This window comes from Solea senegalensis, linkage group LG2, assembly GCF_019176455.1.
Source record: "Solea senegalensis isolate Sse05_10M linkage group LG2, IFAPA_SoseM_1, whole genome shotgun sequence".
Classification (NCBI taxonomy): domain Eukaryota; kingdom Metazoa; phylum Chordata; class Actinopteri; order Pleuronectiformes; family Soleidae; genus Solea; species Solea senegalensis.
This window is the reverse complement of record NC_058022.1, coordinates 13,980,875-13,991,820: the sequence shown is the minus strand read 5'-3', so window position 1 is coordinate 13,991,820 and position 10,946 is coordinate 13,980,875.

Below are 10,946 nucleotides of genomic sequence, written 5' to 3'. Positions count from 1 at the left end.
GAATACATGTGGTACACCACATTAACTTATGTTGCCTTGTATGCAGTTTGTGGTTCCGCCCCCAAGTGGCCAAAACAACAAATGAAATCTCTCTTCATCCGACATATAATAGTCATCAGAATAAAACCTTCACAAAAGTAGTGCTGTCTGAATGGTGTGACTATTACATATTCTATTGTGTTATATAACATAAGCCTTTTTTTTTGTCCTCCTCCTCCTTATGAGGAGGAAAGAGAACCCTGAGGCAGTGCGATTACAAGCCTTGACAATAGTTCTCTTACTATTCGGCTGTGATGTGGAGGGGAAAAAAAGTGCAGCTGGAAAACAAGAAATTGTAGCTGTGCAGGTAAAATGCATGGGTATTTTGTAGTTTTGACCTATTAAACACTCAAATTATGTCATGTCAAGGGTCACATGGTGGAATGGTGGGTTAGCATTGTAACTGATGGCAGAATATCTTACAATAAGCTATTCAAAATTACACACTAGAACTGCAATCACAATCAGTATAGTGTAAATTTTAAGTAGGCGTCAGTCAGGCAGTTTTCTCTCACATTTTGCGGGAACAGAATAACCTTTATTCTACAAATTAATCCAGACGGGGTGTTTAACTGTTTTCGAGTAGATATACAGCAATTGTGTTATACTAAAAGGGCTACAACCACCTGTCTACAAAAAGCAAACAAAAGACTATATCTGTGCATAACAATAATGTCATAATAACATGTTGTAAAACACCTGGGTGAAAACGTGTCACTTGGCCATACATGTTGTAAATTGAAGGCTCAATTGAGCTGAAATTTGAAATAGTTTATAAATAATTATCATTCCCCACTGATTGTCTTTAAAATGGTACAAATGGATCTCTTTACGTGTTAATTCACATCTAGTATGTGTGATCAACTAAGAAAGGGGGTCCACTGAGGATGGATACATCAGCAGCTGCTTGTAGATGCAAATAGGAATCATAAAGCGTGAGGGATCGTCAGTGCAATCAGCCATATTTTTTTCCACCAAGCCTTTCCCTCCACTGTACAATATCACTGTAATTAAATTCACATAGTGTGAGTGCGCCGCTGTGGAGTGGAGGATACCTTTAAATCCTGCAGCAGAGGAAGATAAGCTCAGCCCACAGACTTGGTGTTCTCCTAATACTGTTTACTGATAGATAAAAAAAAAAAAAAGAACCCTGCAGAATGCAAAATTTGACAGTCACTTTCGATTCACACTTTGACAGACAAAGCTAACTCAATTACTCCTCATTTTGTGCAAAGACACTCGCTGACATCGAGTGCTGACAAGAGAAAAAAGTCGTCTCTGTCCTGAAACTGCATTGATATTCCAGTGGCTCTCTAACTGGGGGTCAGGTCCCTCTGGGGTGAAAGGGTTAGTGTTGGTGTTGGCTGAAATATGGAGTGAAGCCACGTTAAAGGTCCGGTGTTTAATATTTAGTAGCATCTATATTGTGAGACAGGGCTGAAGAGTGTAAATGGACTCCTCCACCCGTTTGTCAGGAACCTAGTGGGCTTTGCAAGCCAGAAATAATGTAAACACTCTGTCACAACTCTCCCCGCTGTCTCACTCTATCTGCCAATTTCCTCCTTTTTTGTTGGTTCATGCATCAAATTTATGTGGGTGCAACTAATCCCAGCCCTTTGCTTTAAATCACTTTATTCAATATACCTTAAAAAGAATGTATACACAATTATACACTTAAACAAATATAGTGATAGGTTCTCCAAGATGTTATTCACTGGGCCTTTAACTGATTATTTATTTATGTATATGACTTATGGAAAATGTAAAAAAAGACTGTTGCTTTATTTCGCTAAATGCATCAACGCTAATTTACTAGTAGTTGCTTCCCCTATCAATGGAATTAAGTGACTGAAAAAAGGTGGTATCACTAAGGCCTGCAATGACAGCTCATTATGCTGATTAGGGCGTCTGAGCAGAACTGTAGGACGCGGGTTCTTGTGGTGGAAGTCCGTCCTCCACTCTGAGTCAGGCACATCATCTTGACTGCATTCGCTCTTTGAATTATGCATGCCAGCTATCCGCATGCATCAGCAACGGATGCACAAGCCTGGCATAGCACTTTTCCTCACAGCCAGACTGCAGACACCCCATCTGCACCCATCAACACTCAAAAAAAAAAAGAAAAAACACTAAAGCAGTACTGCTGCAGCATCACATTAAAAGTTCAGCCTTCAATAGCCCCGTAGCAGAAGTGGACACTGCCTCCCAAGCGTTTCTGTTTTTGGAGTATTTTGTCAGCAGTAGATGTCGTGTCAGGAGAGCTACTGTACTCCACTCCCTCACTGTTACAGCATGAGCAGCCCACAGACATGCACACATATGAGAAAGGAAACACTGGTGGCTGAACATCTCATCTCTCTCTGTCTTTGGATGCCAAAGATCACAGAATCATGTTTCGTGCCATCAAAACCACTGAGGTTACAGTGCTTGTGTGCGCTCCTTTATCACAATCTTATGCTGAGGGGCAGAACCTCTCACAACCTCTTCAGATGCTCCTCTACTTGTTTCACGTCTTAGCATAGTTACAGCTTTCTTTCAGATACTAGGATTATGAGCTCTGTGTTTAACCCTTAGTGCTCACGTGGCACAGATCTGTGCCACAGGTGCACCCTTGGAAAACTGCAGTGGGACTAATACTCAACTTTTATATGGACATCTCTAGGGGTGTGTGTTTATAGGTCACATCTTCAGGCTTCTTATGTCCTATGTGTTTTAAATGTGGGAGTAGTGATAATTGTGTGAAAGTCACAAAACTTTGAAATGGGACGTATTTCCAAATTTCACAAATTCTATCCGATTTTTAAACATTTTGGCTCAGGTGTGTTTATATAGTTGGTGAAAATGGAAACAAAAGTCATGTCATCAGATTGTCTATAGGTTGTGCTCTATATTGCACATTCTTAAAGCCGCTACATATACTTTTTTAACATAGTAATGGAAAAAAGCAGCCTAAATGCTCTGTGTTCTAAGGGTTACAACAGAGGCATCATTCATATGTTATTCTTTTACACCAGTCCAAATAGATCTGACAGTCATGCATCCACAGCTGCCACGCATAACCTGTATACCACAAACCAAAGGACTTGTTAGCGTCAGGAGTCTCTGCTCGCACCGGTCTTTTTTATAGTTGCATCACGTTTTAATCAACGGACAGAACAACTGAAAGGAATTGATGGAACCACAGTGTTTTTTTTCCATGACTCACACTGGCTTCAAACAGCCTGCCGCTGTCAAATACATAAGAGCTACGCTAATGTAAGAATCCCACAGAGCAATGTAAATGCAGAAGAGTATGTTACGCCGAATAAAACATCGGAATAAAACATGTTATTATCACTACATTGAGTGTTACTCTCACAAGACCTGCAGGCAAATGGACGCAGTTGACAAGAGTTATATCTGAGAGAAGTTAAAGCTTCAGAAGAAGCAGTCCATTATCTGTAATCTTTGGGGAGGCTATTTCGAAACAAGACCTTTAAACCACAACCCACCCCTCCGGAGACCGTCTACCCACTAATAAACTGGCTTTTCAATTAGCACCTATCAGACATTACAACGATAACACCAAACCAATTACACGCTGTGCTGCAGATAACTCGTAATCCACTTAATATGTCTGATTTGATTTCTTCTTCTCCCTCCTCCTCCACCATTTTGCTGGCCTGGAGCTTTTTTGTTCTCCGACCAGAACAAGGTATCGCTTTGAAATATCAGTGCGGAAGGCACCTCTATGATAACAGGCCAACCAATCATCTGGACTTCCTGATAGTGTGTTTTCATGTCAGTGTCAACAAGTAAAACATGACCACATACACACAGACACACACATCACTGTGCTCTTTGTGTTTTTCCTCTCACTAATTACACCAGCTTTAACCTTTAATCTTCACACCCTCGGTTTGAGACTGCAACTTGATGTCTTTTTTTTAGTTTTTTTGGGCTGAATTAAAATCACAGTTATTGTTAATCTGCATCAAATGTTGTGTTTTAATTGACCTGACTGCACACTAACTATATCCAACATCGGCAGTATTATACACATGTTCTTGTAGACTGTTATATTTAATTCAGGGATGCTTGTTCATCTAAAACAATTAAACAGTTAAACATTTAAAATGGCATCTTTTGCTGGGTTTTTATGACACAATACTAATTATCACCTTTTTGAATCTTGCACCTGGCAAATACTCTAAACTAAACTAACTTACTAAATACTAAAACTAAACTAAAACTAAGCATTTACAAAAAATAAAAACCAATAAAAACCCGCTCTAAAAACTAATTAAAATTAAAACTAATGAAAAATCACAAACTAGTTTAACCTTGGTCTTGAGTAATGGCTTCAGTTTGCGATGTGTTACTATTCTGTCTTGCAAAGCAGATACATAAAATTAATGAGAGCTTTGAATATTAAGAACTGTGGGATATTATTTGTACTTTCATAAAAATCAAAAATGTCCCTTTTATTGACTGATATAAAGGATTGCCATTAGTGTTATTCCGTCACCCCAAACATGGCGTGCTGGGGAAAAGATGAAATGAGGAGCAGCAAAGCCGAATTACGTGTAGTAGACTGAGTGTCTGCAGCAATTACGCTGACGTTGATTCGGCTTTGACAGATTACAGAGACATACTGCTAATGATGCCACAAAGCCAGATGAGCTATCTAGAGCAGTGGTTCTGGGACTTTTTATATCAAGCACCACCTGAGAAAATATTCAGCTCTTGAAGTAACACCATTATCGCCTACGTTAAAATACAGTGGGCAGATTTATTCCCAATAAGATAATTTGCTATCTCATCATCCTCCTCTTCCTCACATATACAGTATACTTCACACACTGATATAGTGAAATTAGATTAAGATGGAGCGAGAGATAAGGTAATTATTATTTAATATTCAGGTTTTTTTTGTCATTTGTTTCATTGTGTCATTTCATCATTCAAGCGCACATACTACTGGTGGTACATGTACCGCAGTTTTAGAACCATGGATCTAGAGCAGGGGTGTCAAACTCAAATGACCTGGGGGCCAACAAGTGTCTAGTCTGGTCAAGAGGGGGTCGGTCTAGAGTCGGCAATAACATCTTAAATTATAACACAATATTCCACTATAATATCACAATATAGATATTCAAAGTGATATTTCACAGAATTCTAAAATAAAAGTGCTTGTTTTGATATGAAACAATGTATACTTCACAACAGAAACTTACAAAATAAATCTATTTTTATATAAAAACAGAAGTAAATCAAAATGTACGTAAATAAAATGGTAGACATTTGTAATTAAAACATTACACAAGCTTATATATGTGGTATTTAATGTTAAGAAGAGGAGGTTGTGGACCATTTTTTCATTATAACATGATATCAAGAGTGGGCCTCGTGTAATTGATTGGGGGGCTGCATGTGGACCACAGGCCGCCAGTTTGACACCTCTGATCTAGAGCCTTCACTGACAGAAGAAAGAGCAGAACATCAGCTGCTTTGTTTCAGTCAAACCAGTACTGCAGTTGGGCAATCAGATGCAGCAAGCGAAAATAAAAATTTCAACTTCCCAAGTTTAAATCAAAACAGTTCTTTAGAGACCGACATGGTCCACCAGATGTGAGACAAATTTCCCCGGTGCATCATACAGTCCACAAATCAATCACAATTTGCATCAAAATTAAATTTCAATGGAATCTTTCTCTCACTGCACGTTCCCCCCTTTTTAGGAAAGTCATTTTTGCTTCAGGGTGATTTGTATGAATGGGAAGGGGAGGAAAATAGATGTGTTTATCAAATATGGCAACTTGTTAATGGACTTTGACAAAGCCATTGGCGGTCCTTATTTAGATGCAGATGACTTCCTCCATACTGGCTTCCTCTGTCATTCTTACAGCCGCCTGTCAGGAAATAGAGGAAAAAGCGCCCCCCTCTCCACAGACTGACAATCAATATGCTGTCTCTCTTTCTATATATACATGTATATATATATATATATAGACTGCCTGTATAAAATCACCATTAATGCAGCAGAGATCAAATAATTTCCCAGCTAAACTGCTCAATGACTGTAAAACCACAGGTCATTGTTGTCATGGCGTCTAAGAAAAATGGGGATAGTTGGCTGAGGGGAACAATGAAAAGTCTAAAAATGGGAGTGTTTCATTTCATCTAGCACCGTATCACACAAAAGCACAGCTGCCACTCCTAAACTCGCAGCCTGGTGCAACGAGCAGATGGAATAATGTCTGTACTTGACATTATACACCATGACGTTCAACAAATATATCAGCAGAAAATGTAAGCTATTTCGTATTCAATTACTGTATTGCTTACAGGATAAGTTTGAGGCCTGCAGGAGCTGATAAGCATAAAACCAGAATATTGAAAGTGCGGAGCTTTTCTGAATTAAAAAGAAAACAACTCCCAGCATAGTGTGTGTCTGTGTGCGTGTGCGTGTGCGTGTGTGTGCGTACTCGTATTTGTTGCCACTTTAGGGCCTTTGTCAGTACCAGTAGTCCTCATGGGGACCAAAACCTGGTCTTAATGTGGTAGAACTTCATTTCTAAAGGAAATGGTTCAGTTTAGGTTACCAATCTCCTGCGGGTGTTTGGGCATTACTCTTCCTCAGAAGGTAAATGTGTTTGTGCACACATTACAAGAAACAAAAAGTGAAGCTGAAAACATCTCTGTCTGCAGCCTGTGTGACTAGTTTTTTGATTTGGTGTGTGTGTGTTCAACTGTATTTGTTACCATTTGAGGACTTTTTCTGGCATAAACACTGAACTTGTCAGGACCAGTAGTCTTCATGGAGACCAAAACCTGGTCATAATGATGTCCTACACCCTGATTTGGAAGGAACGGGTTAAGTTTATGGCTAAGATTCGAATTGTGGTTGAGGTTAAGGTTAGGATTAATGCTTTGTTCAAATGAATGTATGCCAATGCAGTGTGTGACGTTTGCATTTGGAGCTTTTTAGAGTCGAGTTTTATTTATTATTTATACTTTGCAGCAGTGCAGTGTGGCACTGATTATTTGGGTTAGCTAATCAACATGAAAAATAATCTGCAATCATATTTATTATGATATTTTTCATAACGCATACTCCCTCTCCACATGAGTCAAAACATTTTGCTTTATGAGCTGGTACACCTTTATATTTTAGCCACCACACTGATTTTATATTTATCATTTCTTGAACTGAAACAAGGAGGTGTAGTGGCTCACATTGTTGCCTCACAGCAATAAGGTCTAGATTTGCAACCTGATTCGACTGAGGGCCTTTCTGTGTGGTTTGCATGTTCGCTCCATGTGTGCATAGGTTTTCCTCCCACAGTCCAAAAATGCAGAGGTTAATTGGACACTAAATTGAATGTATGTGTGAGTGAAAGGGTGAATGAGCGACCCTCCTGTCCACGGTGTACCGCGCCTTTTGCCCTATGTCAACTGGCACCCCGCAACCTTCATGTGGAGGATAAAGAGGTAGAAAATGGATGAATGGATGATTAGCTGCAGCTAAAAAAATATATATCAGACAATAACAAGCAAACAAACTAAGAGTTTGTTTTCCTTGTTTTGAGCAGTTCCTTAAAAACACAATGCTAAAGACCAAGTGGGATTTCTCCACCATTTGTCTCTGAATAATTAGACTCAAATCCTTTGGGCCTTGGCTTTGACGATCTTATATGGAAGCAAAAATAAACACAACAAATGGAGTCCTTTAATGAGGCTTAAAATTACTTTTGTGCTTAAGATGCGTTGACAAAGATTAATCTCCGGCGCTGTCATGGCTTCAAATCCTCAGTGTCTCTGTATTTCAGAGGAGAGATTAACAGAAATTCACCAGGGGAGATGATAAGTGGTTCTTCAAGTTAACATTGGGACTGAAAGCCTGCTTTATAACCTTTTGTACCAACATCGGAAGAGAACGCATCTCAAAGCAGCGTCCTTCAGATTCTAAGAAACAAATGATCAGCGACATGACGTGAACATCTCGAGTCTAGATTCATTCCATCCACAGTCAGCGGTGATGGACGGGCAGACTGGCACATCTTTTATTTTATTTAATGGATGGTTATGAATCATTGTGTTCTGAGAGCAAAATATTAACGTCATACTGACTCTGAGACGTGAATGAAGCAAACAGATACACAGACGTTTGTCAGTGGCAGCATCATGAGAGATGTGTGTTACTTTAAGAAGTGGAACTGTGAGGATGCACCAGCCCATCTGAAGAAAGTGTGCAACTGGGAAAGAATTCAATGCAATATGCAAACTATAGTTCAGGCAGTCAACCGGAGCGGCATTTTAATATCCATCAGATACGCCCCACATACACTCGCTCTCAATTTAGAGGGCTATTTAAGCAACATTTCCAAAGATTGCTACTGCTACTGCTACTGCCACTGCCACTGCTATTGCTCCTGCCATTGCTACTATATGCTACTATGCTATTTTCATGAAATTAAAATTTGATTGGGGCTTCAAAAATAAAGAAATACTTGATCTTTAGTCACATCAGTTACCACATTATTTTTAGCATCAGGACTAAAGGAAATTGTGCAAGAAACTGAGTCTGTTTGGAAGAAAGAATCCCACAGACTGGGAGAAAATAATTTATTTTGTGAAGGAGTAAATGTCTTGTGAGAACAAGAAATTCCAGGCTGTTCATTAAATGTAAAACAAAGGGAAAAATGTGGAGTTCTTGTTGTTTATAGGTTATTATCCTATTTTACAGCTCCAGCCTACTTAAGATAAAAAAAAAAATATTCCGATTAGCTCCCTGAGACTAAACTAAATCTAACCATTTAAACTAATAAAAACGAGCAAACATGCTCTGAAAAAGTCAAAACTAAATAAAAACTAGAACTAATGAAAAATCCCAAACTATGAAAAATCCCAAACTATTATAACCTTGGTTTCTCATCACTTCCATATATCTTACTGATGAAAAGTAGCAAAAAAACATGAAGCTCACACATTAAACGCTGGCTGTATGAATATATCTGCAATAAAGGGTTGTGTCAGGACCTTGTTGCCGCAGCCGTGACAGAGGGGAGGTGACTGCTCTTTCCATCTGGCTGCATAATGAGCTCGGAGTGAGACACAGGGTTACTAATAGGGACATGTCATACGGTACATACAGCAGAGTGCGGAAAACAAACGGTGCAGCTGTTGTTAATAACAGAAAGGGGCCCCGACATTTCTTTTTGAGTGTTTCCTTTTTATTATTCTCTTTCTCACTTACTGTCACAGTGCACTGCGATATGTCTCTCAACAAAATTGCTCTAATTGTGGGACTTGCTTTTCTGGGCCCACTTTGTGAGCGAGGTGTCTATGGAGCTGAACCACTTAAGCGCAGTAGTTCATTGATATTCATGAGGGAAGAACGTGCAAAAGTGGTGGGCGCTCTTTGAAGGTGTATCACGTTCCCTATTAAATGAAATGTTACAGTTGGGGGAAGCCTCTGACACTGAGAGTTTTACTATAGGCTGCAACCTACAGTAAAACCTGGGTCAAGGTTAAAATTGAAAAACATTTTTGTTAACTGATTTTAAAAAATCGATAACTAGCTGAAACTGAATTGTGTGTTTATAGAACTCACTAAAACTAAAATTGTAGTAAAAATGTGCTTTATTTCATACATAATCCTTTTGGGTTTATATGAAGTGTATTTATTTTTCTCTGCCAGCAATTTTGAAAGGTTGTATTTTCATTCATAATATAATGTTTTCAATTTTGTTTTTGTTTACAATGTGGGACACAAGGCTATAAGTTAAACATAACATTATTGGGTTGAGTTGGTTCATCTAAGTGAATCAAACCTTAAGTATTTTATTGGATTTATTGTTTAGATTGAGCTTCCTGAGACTCCTGGCTCATAAGCCATGTGATGCGGCTTATGAGGGTTATTTATTATTATTTATGTTGTTATGTTCATGTGTGTCTTTAGTCTGTTGGCTATTTGATTTTTACCTGACACAATAGCTGCACCCAACCTCAGCAGTATGACGCACATTTTCTTGTAGACTGTTATATTTGATTGATGGTTGTTCATATGTCCTAATACATTTTTAAAATTGCATCTTTTGTTGGGGTTTTTATGACACAACATCTATTATGACTGTTTTGAATCTTGCGCCTGGTCAATACTCCATATTACAAAAAACTAACTAATAAAAACTAAACTCAAACTTAGCATTTACACTTAAACTTGAACTATTAAAAACTAGCAAACCCGCTCTAAAAACTAATTAAAACTAACTAATTTTAAAAACTAAAATTCAAAACTAAATAAAACTAAACCTAATGAAAAATCCCAAACTACATTACATCACCAAATTTACATAAAAGACACAAAGACACACAGTAACGTTAAATCTGTCATGTCACTGATCATACATCATTGATAGCGATTAACTATTTTGTAAGTGCTTTACGTAAGGCTATGACATTATGTTCTGTTTTACAAACTGAGCGTATATTTTGAATTTGTGAGTTATTATAATAAATATCTCATCTTCTACCGCTTTATCCTCCACGGTGCTAGTCCCAGCTGACATAGGGCAAATGACAGGAGAGCACATTGGACAGGTTGTCCATATCAATAAAAAAAAATATCATTAAAATGGGACAAAATAAAGTCACCTGACATGAAGCGGTTCAGAAATAGAATAAACAGGAGATACTTTACCACAAAGGGTACTCGTCCTTGTCCTTGTCCTTATACTACACTTACTTTTAATTCCTGACTGCACTGTGACATTTTAGAATTTAAAGGACTTTACGGATATCAGCCCACAGAATTTTCTCTGTAATCTTTGAATAACATACTGTTTAGAAGTGCCTAACATTTACAGCTTGGAAAGTTCACAACAGCAAAATAATATTGGTAAAATGTAATATAACTACAATTC